The sequence below is a fragment of the Oryzias latipes genome, chromosome 16, assembly GCF_053564925.1.
Source record: "Oryzias latipes strain Hd-rR chromosome 16, Olatipes_Hd-rR_3.1".
Taxonomy (NCBI): Eukaryota; Metazoa; Chordata; class Actinopteri; order Beloniformes; family Adrianichthyidae; genus Oryzias; species Oryzias latipes.
In genome coordinates this window covers 27,703,148-27,730,133 of record NC_136252.1, presented here as the reverse complement: position 1 = coordinate 27,730,133, position 26,986 = coordinate 27,703,148, and the positions used below count along the sequence as shown (strand labels likewise).

The 26,986-nt window shown below is 39.0% G+C and overlaps 1 protein-coding gene and 1 long non-coding RNA gene across 2 annotated transcripts in view; both read left to right on the top strand.

Annotated features, from left to right (window-relative positions):
- LOC101155716 (mannosyl-oligosaccharide 1,2-alpha-mannosidase IA) overlaps nucleotides 1-26,986 on the top strand; it is a 187,785-nt gene that overhangs the window by 26,649 nt on the left and 134,150 nt on the right. The window lies entirely within an intron of this gene.
- On the top strand, nucleotides 6,629-7,042 carry LOC144984431 (uncharacterized). Its single transcript, XR_013648099.1, has 2 exons — nucleotides 6,629-6,765; nucleotides 6,844-7,042. It is a non-coding gene; the product is annotated as an uncharacterized LOC144984431 (long non-coding RNA).

The window sequence follows — 26,986 nt, the reverse complement described above, 5'->3', positions numbered from 1 at the left end:
ACTCGTTACTACAGTTGTGAAGGTCTAAAAAGAATTGAAGAATAAATATTTACTGTTTTCATTTATAATGTTAAGTTAAACTATTTATCATTTCATCTTCCAATAGAGAATGACAGTAATCAAGTATTTGTTGCAATAGTGATTAAAGTTTTTGCTATTAATATGCAAACTTTCTCCTGTGTATTTACTGCTTTAACTCTTCTAAACAAACAAAGCTGCCCACTGTATCTCAATGCACCCAACTTTATGACTCTGTCAGATGAAGTCACGGGGTATTTTAGTTTCTCTTATGCATTTTCTTCCCATAACTGTTGGATAGAAACGCTGCCTGCTGGTAACTTTGAGTCATGTACTAAGAAAGGCTGCAACTTTTAATTTGGGACTCCCTCTGCAGATTTTTATTTATTTATGCGAAAGTTAAAGCTTTTAATAAACAAGTTTATGGGATGCTCATGAAATGGGCATATATAAATGGCTGTGCTCTAGATGCAAAATAATACACGTCATGTGTGAGTCAACACACAACTTCAAGAGTTCAGCTTTCTTCCAATTTCTCAAGACGGTGTTGACGTCTTTGCTAGCACAGAAATAAATCTGCAGAGGCTGCTTTTGTTTTTGTCCAGTTCTGAATCCCCTGGTCACATCCTGGTACCCAACCTCTTGTTGATGAAATGAACAAAGGTGGACATTGTTTTACTGTCTGCTATGGGGAGGGAGCTAACATGTACCTTCAAAACAAAGAATGGGATAGAGGCCTCCACACAGCCTTGACACCTAAGCAAGTGACTGACAAGCCGGTTATTATTGTGAGGGTTTCTGGGAGGCTTTGCAATAAGAGAAGGGCTATTCATGAGAAGCCTTGAGCAAAGGAGCCTCCTTTGGAAGGAACAGTAGATCTCTTTGTCATAATTGCGCTCAGGGGCGCCTTGGGTTCTTCAGTTGCCACTTCTTCATTGTGATAGGCGTGGACTTATGGGGGTGGGCGAATGAAAGTGGTACGGGGAAGAGGGGGGGGGGGGGGGGACATTCAGACGAGCCAGAGGAGGCATCCCCCTACAGAATCCCCTCAGAGTGATGTCACTGACGCCTTTGTTTCTTCCTGCAGAGCACCAATTAGCCTTCGCTGTCTGCAGCTGCCGAGCAGGTTTTTGGGCTGCAGATGAGTCGCTACCATGTTTTTCTCATTGACATGTGGTGCATGCCCGCGAGTCGGGAAACTGGATGCTGCGCTGATAAACAGCATGCTGTGTGCTGAACTTTCAGCTGGTACATCATATGTCCTAGAATAGTTTTGTCACTGCCTTGAAACATTATATATCCAGATTTGGGGTTTCTTAAGTTTACACTAGACTAGAAACACCTGCGGTGGGATTATTAATGGAAGAAGGTTTTTAACTTATTGCCTGCAATTTACTTTTTTGTTGTGGTTTTACTTTGTGAAATAGAACTACTTGTAATTTATAAATCTGCATTGAGAGAAATTGCGGAAATTATCAAATTCTAAATACCTAAGGATCTAAACATTTTGAATATTTTAATCCACCCATGGTGATGACAATAGCGTAACAGAAACGTATCACATATGGATTATGTGGTCTTAGTTTGTGGTAAAATGCACATTTATTTATAAGAAAAAATGGGTCTTGGTTCTGATTGATTAAAGTCCTCCTCTGCTTGTCTTTTCAGCCATGGGTCATAGTTTCTGCAGAGTGATAGTTGTTCCTTTCAAATTTGTTATGGGCAGTTCTGTTGGCACAGAGTAAGCCCGCCCCCATTGCCCATCACCCTTCTATTTACATGGTCTCCCTTTTAGGTTACAGCCCCTTACACCCCCAACCTAACATTACCGGTGAAGCTATATTGGAGCTATCCAGCCGTACAGTTTTGATCCAGATGCCGGCTCAGACGAGGAAAACAAAGGCGTACGTGGCTCGAGTCTGCAAGTGGATCCATCAGAATGAAGCAGAGTGGAGCATGCATATTTTTTATGTAACAAAAACATTCTTTGTCAAACTGTATTTTCTTTCTTCTGCTCCAAAATCACAATGATTTGAATGAAGAAATACTCAGACATGCAATTATATACTTTATTTTGATAATATATGTCCTCCATCATGAGCAAAATACCACAAGAACAGAGCTGGTCCCTGAAAGACCTGTGAAAATCTTCATGTACTGTGTAGTTAAATCAAAAAAAAAAAAAAACGATCGTGCTGCAAGTTTTTGAATTCCTAACCTAAAAGGTTTTATTGCTCATAAAGATTTCCCATCACACCAGACTTCAGCTAATGTTGTAATTGACGGTTTCTCTTTGCATGGCAGCTCTCTGCAGGATTATAAAGCTGTGAGCATGTGCAGCTAAACAGGGAGATTCTGCGCCTTTCTTTCAGCCTTGCAGTGCCCCCAGAACGCATTCCATCATGCTGCAGTTCAGAGCTATACAGTACTGAATGCGCCATTTATTTAGTGACACAAGTTATCCTCTCCACTCTTGGTGGCCTTGACAGATTCACTAAAAGTTAGGTTCAGTGCCTTTGTGGTGCTCATGTCCTTGTAAAACGTGAATCATTGACAGCTTTTAGAGTCCCCTTTGAGCATCACTGAGGGTTTGATGATCAGAGCTGCCATCAGTGACTTGTGAATAAAACCCTAAATAAATCTGGTATTTAAATTTCTCAGTATTCATCCAATGGTGCAGTCACACAAATACAACTGCCATCGCGCAATGGAGAGGTATGGGGAGAAACTTCATGCCACTGCCGGATTTTTTTTTCTTTTATCCACTGGTGTGAACGTTAATGTAGACGGCGGCCGTCAGTCAGAAAAGGAAGAGGCCATCATGAAATAGGATGAAAGATGGGCGGCCACAGGGCGGTTGCAGCCGGTTTGCCGGCTGTCAGCAGGTCTGATTGGACGATAGAGGTTTTTTACAGTTTTTTTTCATACACCCCCTGTAGCCCGGGGGTGTATAAAAAGTGTGCCATTCTGCACCACTGGTGAATCACAACTCAGATTATGAGCACACTCTTGTCACCTTACGAATGTTTAGACTACATGCCCCCCAAGAGACCCAGCAAGGGCAAAGCCTGTCTCAACAGTCCTCGTCGAGTGCCTTTACTGCTACTGTACGATTATTAATTTTTATTCACGATAACTTAATTATCGCGCTGCTGCCTTCCTGCCGCCTGCCTGCCACCATGCAACCTCAAAAAAAAAAAAAATAGTCACTAACATTTTTCATTATTTATTTAACCCCCCCCTATAAAAATTGTCAAAACATATTGTTTTTATCTTTTCTTCTTTGCCCTGCATTTAATTTTTACATCAAATCTGTCTGATATACATTTTTATACCCAGTCATGAGCACATGAGCTGAAATAGCCATCTGGCTCATGGGTACATGCAGTAGCAGGTAATGGCTAAAATTATGGGATAACTAAAGAAAAATGACAGATTTGGTGCATATTTCTAGATAAATGTATTCTGAGACTTCTATATTAAACAAAAGGTAGCTTAAGACCAGCAACTCTCGGACACGCCACTGTTAAATCATAGCTTGGGCCTTGTGGATAAAACTTGCATGGTCCTTGGCGTCTACAGAGGTAACTTCTACATAATTAATCAGCTGAGGGATTGAAGGAAATGCAGACTCCATACCAGACGGAGCTCAAGCAATTATCTTACGCAACCGGCATAAATAGAAACCATCTACATTCAGCTCGCACAGACTCTGATGAGAATAATTCACAGAAAAGCTTCCCTGACAATGCTTTGTCAAAGCTCTTTTTGTGTTCTGCTTTCTTCTGTTTACAAAACCCGACTTTACGTGAGCAACATCACAAGTTCTTCCCTAATGGTGTCTTCACTTCATTGATATAAAGCTAAATGCATTAGGTAGACTTGATCAGATAGAACTTTATCGTATTTTATCACGATCAGTAGAGAAGAGTCAAATAGGTCAAAGAAAACTCCAAGCCTTTATTGTAATTCTTTGTGTGGGAAATACATTTTGTTTTTTACATGAGCATGAAGAAGAATGAAGCCATGTGTTAACAGTTTCTCCTTAAACATTGTCCATGTGGATGTTCTCACCATATGGACCACTGTGTAGAAACAGAATGGAAGTTTGGAGGTTTTTGCTGCTGCAGAGGTTTGATACTCCTTCAGTTTTGAACTTTATTTAAAGTTATCCCAACAAAAAGGAGACGATGTCTGCAAATTTCTGGATTTTTATATAGTTGAAAAACATAAATGCTGAGACAAAGGGCTGTTTCTCACCAGTTTTTAACAGTTCAAACAATAAATGGTAAAAAATAAAAATGATAGAAACACATTTAAAAAAAAAAAAAAGCAACTAAGAAATGACCATTTCTACTAAATTAAATGTCCAACTATGCAAAAAATGGAATGAATTATACTCCAAAAACTACGATAGTCATCAGCCTCTGTTTGTCCAAATAGCTGTTTAGTATTGTGATGATCTGCAGCTGACACTTTTTTTCGGGTGGCAGGACGGAGAAAAATGAGGGGAAGGAGGGTCTTTAATTAATCCTAAGGATCCTGTTGAGTCTGTGTTTGTCCTGAACCCAACTTCTGCCAAACCAGGTTCTGAGATGTTGTTGTGGCTGGAAGCTTTGGTGTCTCTGTCGAATGTGATGAGGTGAGATGTGGCGAGTCCTAACCCCTCTGAGGGATTGAAGGGGCTTTCAAGCTTTATTGATGACTGCTGTGGAGTTGGTGGCGAAGGACGGGTCATCCGCGTGGTGTACAGCCAGGAACTTATCACTGATGACCCTGTCCACCGCACCGCCACTTATGTCCAATGATCTTAGATGCTCTTTCTCATTTGGTTTTGTCAATGTTGAGGTTGTGGCATCCCCACCACACCGCCTTTCTATAAACCTCTATATCTTTGTCTGTAATGAGAACCACTCTTGCCGTCCACACACTTCTCAATGTGGTTGTTGCTGGATCTAGCAGTAAAGTCATGAGTAAGCAGACTGAACAGCAGTGGCCTCAGAGCACATCCCTGGGGTGAACCTGTAATGGGCGGTGATGTGTCTGCCCACCTCAACTACCTGTTGCTGCTCTGTCGAGAAGTAGACTATTGAGTTTCAGGTTGCAGTGTCCACACCACAAGCTTTGGTTTTTCTGGTGAAAATAACTCTTGTTCTGCATCTCCAGGTGTGACTCCACAAAGTGAAGTCTTGAATACATTTGCTATGTATTGATTTTACTCTGGGATTCTGACTGTTGAGGTTTCAGGAAGAGCCTCCTGAGACATTTGGCCAAAGAATTACATGAGGAGCACATAATACAAAGAAATACAAAGTGAAATTTTCTTATTTTTCTGTTTTGCAAAAAAAGGTTCATCAATAGAAAAATAATCTTAGTTTCAGAAAACATGTTTTAATGACTGATTGTTTTTCTAAAATAAGAAATCTTGGTAAGAGCATTACCCATTACCTTACCCCATTGGCAGAATTTCTTTGTTTAAAGAAAACCTATTAATGGGTAAAGAATTTTTGACTTATTTCTTAGGGGCCTGTTTGTACAAAATGTGTAAAATCCTTCAGGCAGGCTGGGTTTGACTGTTTTGGTTCTGAAAATGGTGTTCTTTAGCCATTCTGGCCCCATAACCTTCCTCAGTGATGCATCAAATATGTCTGTGAGGATATCTGTTAGTTTCCCTGCATAATCCTCCTAAACGGGCCCAGTGGTGTTGCCTTGTCCTGCAGCTTTTCCTGTGTTGACCATGACAAGAGCCTCTCTAACGTCAGCTGTTTAACAGTGCTGCCACACAAAAAAATGTGCTCTGAACTGAAGCTTCCCTTTAGCGATATATATTTTCTATTCCTTCCTTTGGGTATCTTATAAAAATGATAAAGTAATACTTTTACATTTGTTTTCCTACCATATATGTTACCCAGCTGAAAGTCTGGCTTTCTTTTCTATCGCTGTCCAGCCACATGTCTTTACTATCCACATTAAACACGTGTTTAATGGAGCAAAAAACAAACAATAAATCCTGAACTGTTCAGACTCGACCTGCTTTTGTGGCAACTTTCTTCAAGTTTATGTAGTGGCTAATAAAATAAAAACCCACTTCAATAAAAATTGTGTTTTTGGTGCTTTTTTATCATGGGCTTGTGGCATTTTTCTGATAATGGAAGACAAAAAGAAAAAGAAAATTAAGCCTAAGATTGCATCCCTGAGTATTTCTTCATTCAAATCATTGTGAATTAGAAGCAGATGAAAAAATGCCTTATGAAAAGTTGGATCAAAAGATAGATTTTAAGTCCAAACATATAGACCTAAAAAAGACTATGCATCATGTTTGCATCTTGAGATAACAATAGGTATAGCAGAGAGGAACAACATTATACTCTTGAATACAAGATAAAAAGCCTGAGCTTTTGTGGAACCCATAAGGGTAACGGATGTGCAAACAGGTGTCTGCTTTTCCTTTGACAGTTTCTTGACGTTTCTGTCGATGCATACATCACCCACATATTCAACGGATTTGATTATATCTTTCTCCAGTTGTCATTCCAGCTTATGTTTTTAACTTTCTTCTTCACTTCATCTGCCATTTCTTTTAGTAGTGTTAGGTTGAGGGTGGGATGAGCTGATGTCCTGCTGAGTGACACACTGCAGGATCTTGTCTGGTCTCCTGGGCAGATGCCGTTTCCTCCGTCAGAGAGCCTCGCTGATTGACGTCTTATTACAGGAGCTTGCTACTTTTTGACAGACTTATAAGTGAAGGTGTGATGATATGATACAGGTCCTTGCTTTGTGGCAGCATTGATTTTTTTCTTTTTTCTTTTTCCCCTCTGTCTAAAGGATTACTTGACATTCTTCGTCAGCTTGAGAATGAAAATGAAGACATCTGAAGCTGAGAAAAGAAGTACATGTTTTCCATGATTAAAGACGATACTTTGCAGAAATTGAAATGATTTTCATCTCCTGGTGTTTTGAAAAAAATCTCCATAGATTAATTTGAGTTTTTATTAAGAATAAAAAAATTTCCTTGTACCCAAAACACAGTTTAGTCTTCTGTTTTTAATACAAATTTTCCCTGTCATTTAAATTTTTCTTGCAACAAAAAATTCCAAAGGAGTAACCATCCTTCCTTCATGTCTCTTTTAGTTTTCTTAATTTTTATTTTTAAGCTTGTTGCCTTGAGGCTTAAAATCTGTATCGGTTGTGTTTAATTGAATGTCTAATGAAATATTCAGAGGAAATCACTTTGAGAAATTCATAAAGTGAAGCAACTTTTGAAGTGGAGATTCATGTTCGCTGGTGCTGCTCTGAGGTCAGACTGCTATCTCCCTTAAGTCTGATGACAGTTGTTTTCTGTGTTAACTGCCTTTGCAGTTCAGTCACTTACAGCTGCGGAACTCCGATTCTTTTCACTTGCCAAGCATGTCTCGTATACTCCAGCACTAGACACTAATTAAGAAGTAAACCTTTCCTCAGGGGTGTACAGTATTTTTTTTTTCCTGTGTTTGTGTCTGCTTGTGAAAATACACAGTGGCATAACAAACCTTTGGAAGTCCTTATTTTCTTTTTTTTTACTGAACCAGATAAAACTATGCAAGTGACATTTATTGGGAGAGTATGTTTTAGTTTACATTTTTTTAGCCAGAGCTTTGGCATAAAACAGTGCAGTATTTATTCATCAGCTGATAACCTTATTAATAAAGCTGCCTAGATTTTCATTTTATTTTACAGCCAAAATAGAAATTTTAATTGGGGTGTAAAATCTGATATCGATACCTTTTTTGTTTTGTTTTATGCAAACAGACCATGGAGTCTGTGGTTTGGATTTTCTTCCTTAGGTGCATTTAGCTGTTGTTAGATCAATACTGTAGGAGATCATTCTGTTTTGCATGGCTCCCTGATATTGTGGATGCAGCTGAAGGTTTCTTTTTAAATGTCAAAATGACAAATTGTAGTGTTTTATCTCAGCTAGGTGTCAGCCTCTTCGTTTTTTTTTTTTTTGATTACCTTAAAAAGAAAAGTTGTCCAGTCAATGATACCATCACATCCCTGAAAATGTGCAAATGTGCTCAGTCGATACCAAAATGATGTAACTCTGTATGATGTAACTTTTAACTGAGGGGATGTTGAGCATTGAATCGGGTCAGTTTCATTGGGTTGAATTTGGTTCATGCTCACCAACTAGCTTACAGGCGTTTTGAAATGTAAACAGTTAAATGGCTTTTTGCTCAGTGCATTAGTGTCTGTGCAAATGAAACGTCTGATTTTTATGTTTGCAATTGTGATAACGACATCACAAGTGAACACACAGCATCCATCACCTTTGTGTTTCTGCCATAAGAATCAACCCTCAATGTTGCAAGTTGATCACATTTAAAGTCTTAAAAGTCTTTGTGATGCTCTAAGACTTGGTGTCAACACATGTGGACATAATGCACTAAAAATTGACATATGTTTTCTTTTAATTGTGAGTAATGTACAATTATTGTGCAATATAAAATTTGTTTTTAGAAAATATGTGAAAATAAATGATATGAATAATATGATCTAAATATTTTGACCACAAAGCTTACAAAAACTGATGTCACCATTTATTTCACCCTATTTTTTACCCTACACTAATATTACAAATGACCTTTAGCTGCTTTGTATGTCTTTCTTTGTTATTTGGGATCTAACTCTAAAAAAGGTTTAGGAAAGCGTGTTAAAATAGAAAATACAACAAATTCAAACTAGGTTTTTACAGAGTAAGCACCTGGACAGTTGTGGGCACTAAAGCCAATCTAATCTGCTGTTTACTGGCTATAAAAATGCGTCCTTATGTTATGCTAGACCTCAAGTATTTGGTTGCGCCAGTCACGTCGACATTGTCATGCATATTCTAGGCATGTTTTATCTTTCCATTACCCCAATTAAGTGTGGCCTGCGGCTTCAGGGGTATTGCATCATTGAGATGGCTCTATCAGTCTTTCCTGGCTGCAGATCCACACACAAAGCAAGACAAATGAGGGGGACCTCTACCTCATTGCCTAAACTCTAATCACTGCGACGCCTGATAAGATTACTGTCATGCTGCATGCTAAGTTATTGACAACCTTATTGGTCCAAGTCCAGCAGTCTGTGTGCGTTAAAATTTGCCCTAAATCAAATGTAATTGATGCTTTTTAACTTTTTTGTACTATGAAGCATTTGCAGAGACTGGTTTTCTATAGAAAATATCAACTCATTGTAAACGGAAAATCAGATTGAACTTAGACCTTTGGGCAAGTATACTCAAGTGCTTCACTTTGACTTTTCTTCTGCTGCACCAGTGTTGCATTCCAAAGGCAGAGTAAAAGAGACACCATCCTTCCCAACCTTTAGTCCAGGAGTAGCCCCAGGGCAGAATGAGATCCACACACCAGGAAGGAAGCTGCTGGGGTTGGGGTACTTTGGTTTGCTGGCTTCTCCTCTCTACACCCGCTGCCTTTCTGTTTGAGCACATTCAGCTGGTTGAACAAAGCTTAACAAGATTTGGCAGAAAAAGGACGCTGGCACTCTGAATGAAAGCATGTGTGAATCTGAAACTCACTCAGTTTCTCACAATTCAAAACGGCATAGATAATGATTTAGTGATTTACCATTTTGTGTTGTTTTTGTTTTTTTTTCCTCTAGAAATCTCTGACCCGTGGTGACACGCTGCTTTATTTTGCAACTGTGTGCAAAGCATGTATTTATAAGTGTGTGCGCCTACACTGTAAGCGCCTCTTTGTTCCAAACCTGTGCTTAAATCAAACAATGTTGGTTGGAGGCTTGTCCTGTCACAGTGATTAGTCAGACAGCGGTCTGCAGGCCACATTGTGTAATTTGGCCCAGATGTTGGTGGGATCTTGCAGCCAAATGCTTTGCTGGAAACTCTCCCTTCTAACTCTCCCTTCTTATCCTCATAACTATTGTTTACCTTCGACTGCAGCTCGCGGGGGTCCCAATAAAAACACATTTTATACTAAGCTGAATAGTTTTGGAGAGCCAGTCTAAATCTTGGAACCTTGTCTGGAGGTATGCAGAGTACAGGCTGCATACTGTTTGGCAATCACATTTCCATTGAGTCCCAGACTGTTCTAGGAGTTGCAAAACTCTGCCTGGACCTGTTGTGTTATTATTCTGTTCTGTCACTGAAGATATTGAGCAATCAAAAGAGGGCAAAAAGGTAGTGAGAGATGATGGCAGGTTTTATCTTGGACTTGAAGATGTGCAGAAACAGTTTATCTATGAGCTTAGGGACAGAAGTGCTTTACTTTGACATTTAGTTATCTTCTTCCTCTTTTAACCCATCACTGCTTTAAAGACTGCTTATCTGTTTTTTCTCCTTTCTTGTCACAATAAATGTTGCATGAAAGGAGCAAAAGCTGGCGGAGCATAAATGTCAACACTTTAAACACATAATGGTCCAGAAACTAGTTGCTACATCAGCTGGCTGCATTGTTAGCAAAAGGACACAGTTTAGGGGACTTTGTCTCTGTCACACTTCAACTTCAAAAGGACTGGTTCTAATATTTTAAAAACTCTTTGCTTTTTCATACAGTCATTGTTAGAGTTTCTGTTTTTAAATAGTTGGTATTTGGCAGTTCTGGCAGCATAAAAGAAAATGCTAAGCCTTGTTGGTGGATAACAAAAAAAAACTCTTGTGCAGAAGATGTTTGTAACAATTAACCAAATTACAAAAACATGCTCAGTGACCGTACATTATTACAGGGGATATGACTGTTTGCATGCATACATGCACTGTAAATTTTCCATGCAACAGATAAAATGTTGTGAACGTTTATTTAATTTCGAATAGCTATTATTTCTTATAGTTTCACAAAAAAGGAGCATGTTCTCCTCTATTAGAGGGAGAAATCACCTATCATGTATCGTTTTTTTTTTTAAAAGATGTCAGATCTTGTTGAAACATGCTTGGGGTTTTGTGGGCTTGGGTCATTTTGCTCATGGCTTCATTCTTTTAGCCCACTCTACACGATCTCATTAAAGCTGCACAAGTTTACACTTGCTTGAGCATGTCTCATTGTTTTGAACCTTTTGAACTGTTCAGGCCGATATAGTTGGGGAGGGAATTCAGATGCATGATGGTATTTCATTTGTGTATGTTTGGCTTTACGAATCTGACAATTTTATAAAGTTCATTGCTGCCTTATTTATTTATTTTTTTAAGTTCTCCACTGACATGACTTTTGACTGTATGTAAATTATGTTTGAACAATACGGTCAATTTTTTACACGGCCACCTTTTTATTCTTTCCCCGGATATGTGACTGTTTTGATTTGAACAGCTGTTGGTCAGAGGCAGGACAGTCTTCCAGCCAAAGGGTTGGTGGTTTTATTCCTGGATATCCCAGTCACATGTTGAAGTACTTGAGAAAGAAGCTGAACCCTTTGGTGTCTCTGGTGCTTTAGGCAAAGTGGCTTTTTCTGCCCCTCACTAGAAAAAAAAAAAAATCCCTTTAATCATTTTAGTTTCTCTAACTACTTTGATGGCAGTAATGTAGGATGCTTTGCATATATTGCTATAAAATAGTTTGTCCGGGTGGGATTTGCTCCTAGGTACTTCATGATATATAAACGTTGGCTAATTACATCAAGGTCAAGAGTAATATTTACCTAACATTCTCAAAGTTTTCGGAACCGTTTAGAGGCAAAACATTCATGATGCAGTCTAAAATGCAAAATCCACATTTTTTTTTTCCATCCAGCATGAGACAAATCTGTTCATGCATGGCAGGGGAGCATTTAGAAGCCATGTAACTATAAACGACACAACTGATCGAACATATTTTGCTAGAAAAATACCAAGAAACTCACTGAGGAGAATTCGCACAACACAAAACAATTATTTCTGACCAAGTTAACGGGAAACTTTACGGCAGTGGTCCCCGATCTTTGGGCCGCAGTCCATGCAACAGTTTGTTTCTGCTTGATATAGAATTTGATTCTGAAAGAAAGTCTTATTTTGTAAAACTCCTGAAAAACACCGCCGCTACTTTCTTAAAGTGGCTGCACTAACAGCTAAATTCCCCCCCCCCCCCCCCCCCCCCCCCGGCTATCAATGTTTGGTAGTTTATTTATTTCAAACATGTAAAACCAAGAGAAAAAATATAGGAAAGCTGCATTTAACAGACAAAAAACAGGAGTCTTTAATCCAAATACAGACTTATTGACAGTTGTTCTCACACACCATAATAATACTAAATATTCAGCAACTAGCTGTCTAATGTTACAAAGATGCTGCTTATAAAGTTGCTCAAAAACATGAGTCACATTTATTATACTGGGATCATATTTGGAAAATACTAGTTTTAGTGACTTTTTTTTTTTTTTTCTTCCAGTCTCGCCTTAAAAGTCGGACAAGACTGCTGGTGCCGTCCGCTTATTTTTAGTCTTCGCTTGACAATTATGGGTTGAGATAAATTCTATGTCCCATTTTATTGTGTCCTTGGTAAAGTGCAATGCACAAATATTTTCTAAACCAGCTGCAGATGTTTGAAGATGAACTTCATTCGCAATAGTTAAGGGAAACAGGAGGCAAAAAAACAGAAACTGGACACCCACCTCAACCTCATACAGACCGATCCGTGAAAACATTGTCTGAAATTAAACCAGTCCATAGTCTGATAAAGGTTGGAGACCACTGCTTTATATAGTAGCATCAAGTGTTCAAGGTCTATCAGTACAGTAATATGAAGTTGTTCTGAAAGATGGATGCAGCAACCGTGTTGTTTCAGACTTGGACTAAGAGGCTGATTTATAGAGCAGGAAAACAACAAAGGAGCCATAAAGGCCAGTCTGGAAGATGAAGTACCCACCAAGCGCTGCATAAACAAACTCAAAATGAAGATTCACTCCAGCAACCGCAGCACCTTTGTTTTAATCATCTTTTTATATCAGCCATATGTCAGTGATAACAGAAACGAGGTGATCATCAATTAACGGCAGCTCCCCACCTGTTATCTTCACCCAACTTCTCATGGCCTCAGGTCTGGATAGATTAACTAAATAACACACGGACCATTTCACTTCTATGGGAGGTGGCAACCCCTCCCATTTACTGCACTGGCACTTCAGTGAAGAGTCCAGCCCTGATGGATGAAAGATAAACAAATGCTTTCTCTTATTTGCAGGTCTCCGATTGGATAAAGTGGGAGAATAAATGGCCTGTGTCCTCCTGCCTGGTTCTAATGACTGCTTAAAGCTACAAAATTGTTTCCAGTGGGGACATTAGAGGCCACACAGAGCTACCTAACCTGAAGTAATCATCATTTCTGTCAGGTGCTTGGTCACCCCAACCTGACAAAAAGCTGTCTGTGTTCTTGATGCATCCTCGGAGCTGCCTGTCACTTTTCCAACATGTTTAAAAACAACCGAGAAGCAACTATGAGGAAGTTACAGCCAAAATAAGCTGCAGGAACATGCAAAAAAAAAAAAGTCAGAAGCTTGAGTGGTGGAATGTCAGTCCGGCATTTCTATAAAAAATGTTGCACACTGCTGCATAACCTAAATAGAATGATGCCAAAGAACCCAACAGTATTTTTGCAGTGAGGTTTCCCCAGAAAGAGTCTGTTTGCATGTTATAAGTGATGTACTGGCAGCCTGACTTGATGTACAACACGGTTTAAGTGCAAACGTTTAAAGCCCCCACCACTATAGAAACGTACAGCCCGAGGAATTCAAACTTTGAAACCAGAGAGTGACCCCTGACCCCACACCTCCTGACCTAAGCAGTAAAGCACACTTTTATCAAATCGATCTAAAGTCTGAAGGTCTGTTTGTCCTCTGACATATGCAAAAAAAAAAAAAAAAAAAATTTTTGCAAATGTGTTTTCTTTTTTAATGTGTCTTAGAAAGAATTGGATATTTGTATACACTGGGCAGTCTGTATAGATTTGTGTAGGCGTCCCTGTGAATTTGTCCAACCTTCTTCTCATCTCTTCATCAGTATTTCAGTCCAGCTGTTACACTGTGAGTCAGCTTTCCACCACTCTTCCCTTTCCTCCATTCCCCTGTGGGCATGCACCAGAATTTGGCTTTTCAGCAGAGAGAGAGAAAAAAAATACTGTCAAATTGTTTCCTTCCAAGGAGAACTTGGACAAAAATGTCAAATTCACAGGTACTGTCTTCAGGAGGAGTTTGACACTTAAAGAAATGCACTTCTTCAGTTATGAAGGTAAAAGGGGAACATCAATACAGCTCTTGGCCTGCGTAAACAAAGCTGAATCAAACAGAAAGGATGCAGGTGAGTCAGTCAACAGTGATGAGGCTGTTTGCATTCGATAAATACAGCTGCGCGCTGTAGATTCTAGTAAGCAATGCAAAGAGAGGAACTGCTCAGACCTTATTTGTTTTAAGGATTTTTTTCTTTTGAAAAAAATCTGAATGAGATAAAAAAGGAAAAACAGCGAAAAGGTGAAATAAAATGCATTTTTATGGTGAGGCTCATGCTGCAAGAATCAGACACAGCCTGTTGTAGTGTGTGTGTTTGTGACAGATAGTCACCCGTGCTCTGGTGTAGGTGAGACGCTGGTCAGATGACTTCTGATGATGAGTCAGACATGACTGTTTGAGTCCTGCTGACTCTGTGACCTCAGGGCAATTTCCTAACCCCTTGTCAAAGTCTTTGCTATGGGACAGCAGACACAGTTTCTGCACGTAGGATCTGTTTGTGCGTCCTTTTGTGTGTCAGGAGAATCATTTTTCTGAAATGGCCTCACCTTTTTATTTATAATCCTTTGTCTGATCACAGCAGCAGGTGGATGAAGATGTGAGGATTCAGACAGAATTCTAAAGGAAGCTCCACTCCCACTGCAAAAACCGCTTTCCACCACTACTTCTGTGTCTCTGTGGCCTGCATTAGTCCAGGAGGGGAAAAATAAAAACAAGAATCAAACTAGAGGATCTTTTTTTTGTAATTGCTCTGGCTGGCACTCTGTCTGCTCCCAGCCACTCAGGTCCGGCATAGCATGTAAACATGCCCCACAGCGGGCAAAGCAAGCTGCCATGCCGGGATCCGGTGGAGCGACTGCAGGCTGGCGACCTGTCCAGGCTGTATCCCTTCTTAGCTGGGACGGGATCCGGCAACTCTGCGGCCCCAGTGGGTTAAGAAAATTGATACAAACTGTGTAACTGTGCAGTTGTTGGTCACATGACTCATTTAATTTAAAAAAAGTGTTTCCTTTGCAGTTTTGCGAAATATGTCTATCGATATAACTCAAAAACCACTTCCTCCAAGCGCAAAAAAACGTTTTTTTTTGGAGATTTTTCATCTTTTTTCTAAGTTTGACGTTTTTCCATTGGGAGAATTTACTATCACTTATCCAATTTGCACAATTTCATACTCAATGGGAATGCAGCGTTCAAGAGTAAGAGGCGTGGAAAGAGGTGGGGACTCACAATAAGGTCACTAATATGATCTGGTCTTAATCTGGTGTAAAAAGGTTAACTGGACTTGGTTGGTCTTTTTAACATAGAACATCTGCCCCCATTTTTAAAAATGAGAACATTTTTTATGAGTGGCCGCTAACTTGATTAATGTGTAGGACAAGCGGTTTCGATCTCAACACCAGGTTTATCCCCTGGATGCCCACTTGTCCACGCGTCTTAGCGCCTCCAGTGGCTGCAGGTGAAACAACATGTACAAGTCTAGATGGTGAAAATAAGATTTTTTTTTTTTTTGCTTTTACAAAATAGTCGTTTGAACCAATACAGTTATTTCTCTAGAGTTAGAAAATGTGGCTGCTTTCAAAAACAATCCTGGCAGAGGCTGGATTACCGTAACCGTCTGCCACTCACTGTGACACATAGCTGCCATTTCCTCCTCAGGGTCTTTTCTCTGGAGAACCGGCCTGTCACCCGGAGACGATGTGGGTTAGAGGTGTGCCATTTCACTGGGATATGAACTAGAAAGGAGCAAAGAAATAGGACTCAAGGACACCTGGATATAATGTAAAAGACATAAAGAAGAAGTTTTCATATTTACAGCATTTGAAATGGGCTTTTTATTTTGGAGCGCCATCAAACTGCTTTGGTTAATGGATGTAAGTTTGCCTTCATAATCAGCTGAGATTAGTCAGGAGGGGTTTACCTCTTTAACCTTTGCATGCTCTCAGCTGGAGTGACAAACTGTGGAGCTGCAATAAGATGCCTCTCAAAAGCACTATTGTTTTTGTCATCACATTGTCTATTGACTCTAAGATTGAACCGATTTTGCACAACTCAACTGTTCTTCACCTAAAGCATGTAGACCTAACGCACACACTCTCACCACTATAAACAACCATGACTCTGGCAGCCTATTTAGCTGATGGATATGGCATTGACTTTATGGGCTCTGGCTCCATCTGCAAGAGACGGACATGGTTGGCTTCCTGCGTTTGCAGAGAGCCAGCCGAAGAGGATGGATTGACTTGTGTATCGATAATTCCCTCCTCCTGTCCGTAGGTAGATTTTTTGCTTCTTTTTTTTCTTTAAATGGACACAGGACAGAACGCTGAGGTTGGAGAGTAAACAACCTGGCGTGGAAGTCTGGCCTGTGTCAGCTGGATGGGTTTTATCTGTCAGTGGGGGGTGAGGAGCAGACTTGTGCAGTAAAAAGCTTGGAAAATTATCTGGAAAGAAGCCACTGGTTTCTTTGGCTGGGCTCTTCCATAAGTTTGTTTCCCACTGAGATGAAATTGATGAACAATAGTCTAATGTGGACAATTTCAGCCAAGTTACTGATAGACTGTCCTTTTTGAACTGATTGAGTTAGACATTTTGCTTTAATGGTAACAATTCAGAATTGGCTCCTTCATCTACATTTGGCTTCCTCAAAGGTCTACATGTAATGCACAGAAATGTAATTCTCTCAGTGGCATAGTGGTGGTGTCCATCTACAGACTTGAAGAATGTGAGTTTTAATCCATAGTTGGGTTACACCAAAGGAAAAATGGGGCAACATTTGGAGGGGTTATTCCCAGTCTCCAGCCAAGTAGTGAACACATTTCTCATGTTCAGGATTTTAAAATTTAACAATGGTAAAGAAAAACGCAGTACTACTTCAGCTTTGAAGCATTCTTTAAAAAAAATCCTTGTACCTGTGTAATTATTTTACACATTAAATTAAAATTTTAAGTAAATCAAAAAAAGAAAAATAATTTCCTGAAAGTTTATCATCTTGGGTTAAAGTGTGGATGCCATGCTTTGAACAACTTTGTCAAATAAAAAAGCCCTTTAAACGCTGATTCTATTGATACCAATAGTTCGCGTCGAAAAAAATCCGAAGCATATGAATAATAGACATCTTTCGAAGGAATCAGAGATTTGGATCTGCCGCTAGAGCGCAGGCTGGAAGTGAACCCGATATGACCTGTGACGTCATGAAAGGCGTTGATTTTCGCAGTTCCGCTTCGGACAGCATGTAAACAAAACCGGTAGTCTTCGTTTCTCTCGTGTTTAAATCTGTTAATCATCAACATGCCAAGTCGTTGTGTGGCAGCTGGATGTAGCAATACATCTACTGAAAGTGTATCTGTGTATAAAATACCCAAACAAGAAACGCTGCTGAAAAGGGGAAAGTTCAAGAAGGTGGACGGCGAAGGATTTTTCCCTCCAGATCTGCAGGAGAGAAGTCTGCGTTTTCGAAGGGACAAAAACCAGGACACAAACGAAGAATTTTGAACGGAGAGTTGGGAGGAGGATCTTGGCTTCTGAGTCGAGGAAAGGCGGGTGAGCTGGAAGCGAGCGAGCCGTTTTCTGGGTCGGAGAGGACGGCGCTGGAGTCGGGAGCGGAGGCTGCTAAGCTAGTGTGCATCACGATGGATCACATTGAGGCGAAGTAGTCGTGTTTTCTGTTGTCCTTGGATCCAACTGGAGTATTTCAACGCACTCAATGTTTTGCAAGAGAAGCAACAGGCCTGCAACGTTTTTTTTCTTTTGCTTTTGAGGTGCCGGTACCGTGAGTAAACTGAACTGTGTGTGTGTGAGCGCGCGCGCGCGCACGAGAAAAGGTTTCAAACGGGTTCAAACGGGTAAAACTGTTAATGTTCCACAGTTGTTAATGGTATACAGTGACTTTGTTAACTAAAGAGTAGTACCATCTGGGAAACTTTTATTTTGTGACATTTATTTTGTAAATTGGGTTGAAAACCAGTGTTTACCTTTGTTTAGATTAGGCCAAAAGGGGACATTTTGAGTATATTTTAGGGTAAGTGGAGTAATTTAATTTTATACATTTTTTAGACTTACTGGAGTCTAGCCGAATCTTCATGCTGGCTATCGTCATGATCGGCATGATCACTAGACCTACTACTTTCTGCTATATCCTCCTCACTTTCGCAAAAGGGTTCGAATCGATACGGTTGCAAAAGTGACTCATCATCATGATAATCTCCGCAACTTTCCTCTTCATCTTTCTGTTCATCTGATGATAAATCGCTAATAGAGACGGTAGCATCACTCTGTGCTTCGCTATCGGTGCTAGCCATGTTGTCTGCCTTGTCTTCCTTTCGTTACGTCACAAACAGGGCGGCGCGAATTCGGCGGAATGCGTGAAGCCGGCGGCCGTCCTCGTTGTTTATATTGCGTTTTTCGCTATTTATTCTTTTTCGAAAAATATTAAAAACAATCGCAACATGAAATAGAAACTATTTACTATATTTTGGCTTATTAAAATAGGCCATGTCACCCACACTTTAAATGCTCTAACAAACTCAGTGTTGGCCAGTGCCTGCGCTTTAAAGCCAGATACTGACTTTGCATTTATTTAAACTCCATTGGGTATCGTTTGTAAAGCTCATTGACCAAAGACGGAGAGAGCTGCTTTTGTTTTCTCATCTTGTTTCGACTTTTACTGGCCTAATTGGATCCATTGAAGCTCCCTGCAAAAAGGTGCTCCGTAACTCATGAGTTACATAGCCTCCATTAGTTCATGTATGCAGGCCCAGTGTATAGGCTGCTGTTCTTTAAGGGGTTAACATTTTTGCTTTGATCTGTGTTCATAGTTCATGCCAGAAATTTGCGTCTCAGTAGTGCTTTTGCTGTATGAGCTGTGCAGATTCAGGCTCTTTCTGTTCTGGGAGGGTAAAACATTTGGGCCATTACAAATCAAAATTGCTAAAAATTCCTCAGGTGATGAGGGTAAAATAAAAATATGTATTTTTTTTTTTCTGTGTGTTGAGCAAAATCTTGATGCTTTTCTTTTTTTGTGGGCTTTAGAATTCAATTTTATTTTAGACACCCTTTACTAATTTTACTTTTATTTACTTTTGTTTGTAACTTTGGGTGTTAAAGATGGGTTAAAGTAAAAGTTTAATTGCAAAGCACCTTTTGCGAAATCAAATGACCTGTTTGATTGGAATGCACAATCAGTGAAAGTCAATATAATGTCAGTATGTTGCTGCACACTAAATATTACTTACTATCATGCAAATGTTATTACCACAGTTTTAGGGAGTTGAAAAAGTATTTTTCTCAACAATTACTTATATAAGGGCCATTTAAAAACCCAGATTTTAAATAAGGAAGTTTTTATAAGGAATAACGAAGAAACAGGTATTTTTTTTACCTGTGTAGGACTGTATCAGTGCTGAGGAGCAATGAATAAGCTTGAATTGGAATAGAAATACATTCTACTGCTGCTTTTTGATCAGTGATTTTTTTTTTCTGTCACTGAAATGCCTTTTTTTTACTAACCCTACAAAACAATGCTTTAAGAAAATTGTCAGTAGCTGAAATATATTAGTCAATCAGTTTTTCTTTTTTGATAATTTATTTCAGTCATAATTAAATCCTTGTTGTAGCTTTGCACTGTGTTGTCCTGTATGGATAACAGCTGTTTTAAGCTTATGACTAGTAAAGTAGCTCAGTTGGCTCAAGTTGGTAACTCGGAGATCCCAGACTTGGTGCCTTATGATCTAAAGTGACGTCGTATCTTTTGAAAAACAGGTGTTTATATAAACAGGAATTGAGACACAATTGACACACCACTCATCATCTTTTGATCTATTTTAAAGTGTTCCCAGTGATAATTTAATTATGAATATGCTGGTATTTTTTAATTTTTTTAGCAACATTCAAAAATACAGTGTTGTTTTCTTGGACATTTCTGCAGAGCAGCAGTGGTTCAGTAGAAATTTACCTCAGAATTACGGGCGGGACCTTTGACAAGGACTAAGCCCGACCCCACCTCCCGTCATCCATCTGTTTACACTCTCTCCTGCAAGCTTACAGCCCCTCACAGATACCAGCTTAGACGAGAAAAACAAAGATGAACATGGATCTGTGTGTCTACAAATAATTTGGGATGGAGCGTTTTTCTACGTAACAAATACGACCCTTTTATATGACCTTTTATATGCTGCTGATTGACAAATATTTGAATAAATAAATACTCTGAAATGCAATTTTAAGCTTAATTTTCTTAATGCGTGTCCTCCATCACGAGAAAAATGCTACAAGAACATGTTCAAACACCAAAAACAAGATTTTCATATAAGAGGGTCTTTATGGGGAGTGTCATGAGAATGACACTATTTTTTTGTTGCCTTCAAAGTAGAATAGGGTTTTTTTCTTCTTTTTTTTACATAAACTTTTTTTTTATCTACCAGCCGTATTAACAAACATCACAATCGTGATTTTTTTTTTCCCCCTGTATATTTTTAGAATCGAATCTAGAGAGCTGCCTTTCTTTTTCAATTTTCAAGCTAATATGAATTCCAGCAGGTCATTACCTTCTGCTTATTATTTTTCGTTGTATATTTTTATGATGCTCTCATTTCCAATTTTCCTTGAAAGAAATTCTCTTTTGAATGAGCAAACATTTGTACCTTATGGTAAAGGCTCAGCTTCTGCATCTTCAGTCTGTTTTAAGGACTGACGTGAAGGTGGGCAAGCTGCGCATTAGTAGGACAAATGAGATTAAGTCGATTGAAAATGAGCTTGTTCATTGTGTGTAAACTCCCACTCCCACAGCGAGAGAAGCTTTTCATATTCATATTTGTGGGGAAAGAAAAGAGCTCTGGGTTTAGAGTTAACACTCTTGAGATGATACAAAAAAAAGACGATATGCTAGGTTCTTTTTCTGGGGTTTTCTATCTGAATTGGTCCTAAAATATCTGTTCTGAAAGGTGTTGAGGCAAAAACAAAAATGTTTGTATGTTTTTTGTCACCACCTCCTGTTAGAAAAAGCATTCAAAAATGGATTGGATCTGTGATGTCAGAATATTCTGTCTAGTGAGAAGCAGCTGGAGTTTCACGCCCACCCCAGCTGGATTAGACACTGAAGTCGGTGCCTTTGATTGTTTCTGTGAATTCCCATTCATTCCCAGCACAGTGTGAATATTCACCTCCAACTTTCTACTTTCCTTTAATTCATAACACTACAAATCCTGCCAGTTTGTCCTGCAATTCAGGAACATCCCACTCTCTGAGGACTGTGAGCCAAACCTTTCTCTGAGGGATGAATCAAAGGCAGATTGTTGTAGGCTGTTTGTAGCTTTTTAGCTTGATAAAGCGCCAGTTGTCCAGAAAAAAGGGGAGCTACCACAACTGCTGTGATTTACCTAAAAACACAAGCTGATGAGGGAACTCATGCGGGTTCTTTTGTCCTGCAGTCAAGCATAGAAAGACATCAAGAGCTAGAAATGGCCCTCAGAAAGGTCGAAAAGCGTTTATTTTTTATTTTTTCCATTTGTACACATTTATGTTTGCTTGTTTATACAGTAAAGGACGGTTTAAACTGTGCATCTAGAAGACAGGGGGAGGGGGGTCCTTTCTATCCACAACTATGAGAATGTGAGACACGGAGTTGCTACAATTTCAAATTTTCTCTCTAAGGTTCTCAAAATTGAATTCCATAATGTGTAAGAGCAGTGGAATTCTTTTATTGGTTTTAATTTTCTTTAGGTTGGATTCCACAATGAAGTTCCGTGCTGTATTTGACTTAGTGAAACAAAAACCATTCAAATGGAATTTGACATCTTTCTAGTCATTTACATGTGATCTGAGCCTATACTTATTATTGTTATTTAGATGATAAAATGTTAAGAAAAATATTAATTTTAGTGTAAAACTTTATAAACTTAAAGGTTTTCCACAATAAAAAATTATACAATTGACGGTAAATAATATCTTCCATGATATATATATATATATATAAAAAAGTTCCAAAAGCTTCAGTTGGTGCCACACTACTGAAGAAAAAAAAAGAAGAAACTTGCGACATAATAAATGCTAAATGCATATTTTTATTCTATGGTAACTGTGTCAGTTGGTTTCTGGAGCAATTTCAGACTGAAGTGTTTCAAGAAGTTGTGGGAAAACTTGCAACACACTGGCAAACCCGCGGGCTGTGCAGGAGTTTTTAAAATGTCAACTGAGACACTGAAGGAAAACATTTTTCAGATTTCAGCAGAACGTCCATGTATTGCAAGATGCAAATATTACTTTTTTTTTCTCTTCTGATGTCTTTATTACCTTTTTTCTGACCAAAACTGCTGAAGAATGTGTTCTTTTTTGCATTAACATGCACAGTTTTTATAAGTGATGGTGGGGTGAGGGAAAAGAACACACCTGTTTGTATGCATGCCTTACAACAGGCTGGAATCAAGAGTCGTCTGCCTGAAAGCATCCAGACTCTTCTTTGATTCAGGAAATGTTCTAGAGTCTAAACATTTTCAGATTTGGGGGTATCCCATGTAATGTGCTAAAATAACTGCACAGTTTTGAAAAGGAGGCTTCGGGTCACTGCATGTAGATTCCTATCTGAACAGGTAGGCTACAGATCCAATTTAGCTCCACTTGAAGACTGTCAGTTTACAGATGCTTTAGTAAACCAGTTCTTGATGGGGAATCAAGTTTCTTTTGATTTCTTTCTCTGGTTACAAATGTCAGACAACATTTTCATGAACCGGCCTGTATGAGGCTGGCGTGGGTGTCCGATTTTTCTTTTTTTTTTTTTGTTTGCCTCCAGTTTCTTAAATATTTTTGTTCCTCCATGTTGTGCAGGAACTATAAAGATGTGAAGAAAAAAATCCTTAACCCATAAGTGTCAAACTAGAAACTAAAAATCTTCTGACTTTTACGGCCTGTAGGATAGATGCAATAAATACAAAAAAGGTCACCAAAACATATATTTTCTAAGTATAATAAACATAAATCCCCCACTTGAATAACTTTATTAGCAGCATCCTTGTAGCTGACTGCTGATTATCCTTCATTATTATTATGGTGTTTAGGAACAACTATCATAATAAATCATCATTTTAAGTGAAGACTCTTGGTTTTGTCTGTTAAATGCAGCTTTCTTTTATTTTGAAGTTTGAAGGCTTTTCTTCTGTTTTCCCCCCTGGATATTTTCTACAAAAACTAACTTTCCAAATATGTTTTTTGTTAACTTTGCTTGCCTGGGAGAAGGAGATGGTGCAGTTCCATTAAAAAAGTAGTGGATTTATTTTTGACACATGACCGAGCGACATGACATGCGTCAAAAACAAGTCTGATGTAGTGGAGAGAATTCACTAGTTTTCCAAAATAAAACTTCCTCCAGAATTGCATTAGTAATCAAATGAAAAAAAATAAATAAATAAAAAGGATTGTGTTAATGATCCAACACCAACTGTTGGGTTGGGGACCGGTGATTTAAAGGTTTTTATGAGTGCATCTGTATTTCAGATACAGCAGGTGGAGGTGCCAAACAACTAGACTTCCACATAATCAGTAATAAACGCAAACCCTTCTGAGGCTTTTCAATAGGTTGTGACGCCATGTTTCCAGCTGTCGCTCCCAACACCTTATTTAGGAGTAGCTTGTGTTTTCATGTACTGATTGCTTGGTACTGTCTCTGTTATAAATGTCCCCTTTTGATTGGGATCTAAAAATGTTCTCACTGTTGCTTTTTCTGTTTTTTTTTTTTTTTTTTGCTGCTGCCATGATTGCGGTCTGCCTTCCAACAGGTAATATATTTTTTCTTTTTCCTTATCTGTTTCCTTTTGCATGTTTCTGTTTTGCAAGTAATAGGCTTTCAGAAACAGAAAAGTTTTTTTTTTTTTTTTTTTTTTTTTAGAGGTGACCTTAGCAAGGCTAAAAAAAAACATAGATCATAAATTATTCCATACAATCTCCTCCTGGAGTGTTGCACTTGGGTTGTCCCCTGCTTCAACAAAAGCAAACAGCACAAACACCGCTGGAAATATACGTTTCATTTTAATAACGTTTGGGGCAAGGTGAGGTTAAAGAACAAAACAGTGGCCGTGGGTCATTTTGGGATGCGGTCTGTGATGCAGGCGTTTCCAGAGCTTTAATCTGCCTCCATATTCTGCCCTACCTTTGAGTGGAGACAGCAGTTTGTTTTTTTGAATCTGCGCCCGTCTGTGTCGGCCTCAATGACAACGTCACTTTAATCCCCCCGTGTGCCATCTGTTGTTTGTGTGTACGCGCACACATCCATGCCTCTGTGCCCTCTTTACTACTGTCTGTATTGCACAGCCTCTGGCAGCTCTGTGCTCTCTATTGTGCGGTTTCTCCTCTTCCTCACACATTTCACTGTCTTAAGCTGCTCTACCTTTTATTTTCTGTAGTGTTGGGTGTTGGTGAAAGGATTTAGCTTTTACATTTATATCGGTTTTTAACCACACAACATCATTTTGTTATGTTGTGGTATCAAATGTTTTTTGTTTGTGGAATTTTTGATGTCGTCACATCGTGACGCCTTCAGGACGGAGGCCCCCTGAAGTGCAAATCGCACCAACAAATCACTCAGTAAAAATCAAAACAACGATCAAAACAAAACAGATGACAAAAAAATGACATTTAAGAAACCAAAACATGATTCCAAAAAAAAAAAAACATTTCAGAAAAGAAAAATTATTTCATGAAATCGAAACGAAAACACATTAAGAAATCAGACAGTATAGATACTATGGGACATCGCTGATTGCATGATGATGTTTGATTTTTGAGTAATTTCAAACGTGTCTTCAATGTCTACATACTAATAAGTTTTATTAGTATGGATCATATCCGGTGTTGCTTCATGTTATTGTTTTTGGCCCACAGAAACAAAGAGAAATTGTCAGCAGCTACCTTCATTCTCTGTCTCTTAAACCCTCAAATCAAGTCAGAAATCTAGGGGTAATCATGGACTCTGACCTGAACTTTAACAGCCATATCAAGTCAGTAACATCAGCGGCATTTTATCATCTGAAAAACATTGCCAAAATCAAAAACATAATCTCAAAGCCAGACCTGGAGATACTTATTCATGCATTTGTCTCCAGTAGGTTAGACTACTGTAACGGCCTGCTCACCGGCCTGTCCAAACGAGCTGTAAAACAGCTTCAGTACATCCAGAATGCTGCTGCTCGAGTCCTGACCAAAACCAGGAAGTGTGATCACATCAGTCCTGTGCTCAGGTCTTTGCACTGGCTCCCTGTACCTGAAAGAATGGACTTCAAAGCAGCTCTGCTTGTGTACAAGTCTCTCCATGGCCACGCACCAAAGTACATCTCTGACATGTTAGTGCCATATGAACCATCTCGTACTCTGAGGACCTCAGGGGCCGGCCTCCTGTTGATTCCCAGAGTCAGAACTAAACAAGGGGAATCAGCGTTTCAATATTCTACAGCTAAAATCTGGAACAGCCTCCCTGAAGGCGTAAGACAGGCCTCTTCTGTGTTCATGTTCAAATCTAGACTTAAAACATTTCTGTTTAGCCGTGTATATGACTGAAAGGTCCTATCTGCACTTTTCTTTCCTTCCTTTCTTTTTAAATCTTTTTTTTTTTTTCTTTTCTTTTAAAGTAAATTTCATGTTGATTATTTCTATGATGTATTGTGATTTTAATGCATTTTTCTGTTTTGTGAAGCACCTTGAATTACTTTGTGTACGAATTGTGCTATACAAATAAACTTGCCTTGCCTTACCTTGCCTTCATGCCAAATAACATTCGGTTTAAATGATGGACAAACATCGTCCTCCAATCAGTAATGTCCCTTGGTACCTACCTTTTCTGTTTGTTTTTTTAATTCCTTTGTTTCATTTTAGACATTTCATTTTTGGAAATAAATTTTGTTTTCCTAAATGTTTTTTTTATGCTGTGATTTGCACTTTAGGGAAGTGTTAATTTAGTCTGAACATTTTATTGTTACGGAGCAGGTCTGCAGACGAAAAGGGCTTGAAACGATGATCTGCCCTCCCACTGAACAGGGAATTTGCCCCTTTGTTCATTGAAGTGTTGAGATTGAACTGCTTAATTTACTGGGGAGTTGTTTTTTTTTTTTTTTTTTAAGGAGAAGGGGCAGAAAGAAGTGAGCTAAACATTGGAGATTATCCTGATTTATTGGAGGGAATAATGCCCCCCACGGAAGAAAATCCGCTTTCCTTTAAACAGATTTCACCCGCACTGTGATGTTTGCCTCAGGAAAACAGCACTATAGGTGATGCATTTCAGCCTTTTCGGCTTCAGTTACAGCTGCTGAAACTTTATGACACAAATGAAGGCTGATGTCTGCAGGAGACGATCATGACGAAGGAAAGAGGTCAGATCCGATGATCAGAGGGGGACATTTGAAAACAACCAAAGGCAAACCCATCATGGTGACAGGAATTGAGGGCAGATGAAAGATAAAGTTTTGCAATTTGTCTCACAGCATTAGCAATTTTAATTTTAGATGGACCTGTTGCCCCAAAAGGCATCATGTTCACGTTTGAGGGCACATAAAAAAGAGTGTTTGTTTAAAATGAAGACAAAAAGTAAAAACTTCTATGTTTCAGCTTTACTTTTTAAAGATTGTTTTAATTAAGGATCATGTTAAGTTAAAAGCAATTAATAAAAGCAGAAAATGTCTAAAGAGTATCTTATTCTGTATTGGAGTTGTTAATTTGGTAAGATTTAAATGCAAAAAGGATGTTACGTTTTTGTCTAACCTGACTGGATGCAGTCATTATCAGAAAATCCTCTCTGTGAGGATAATTGGTC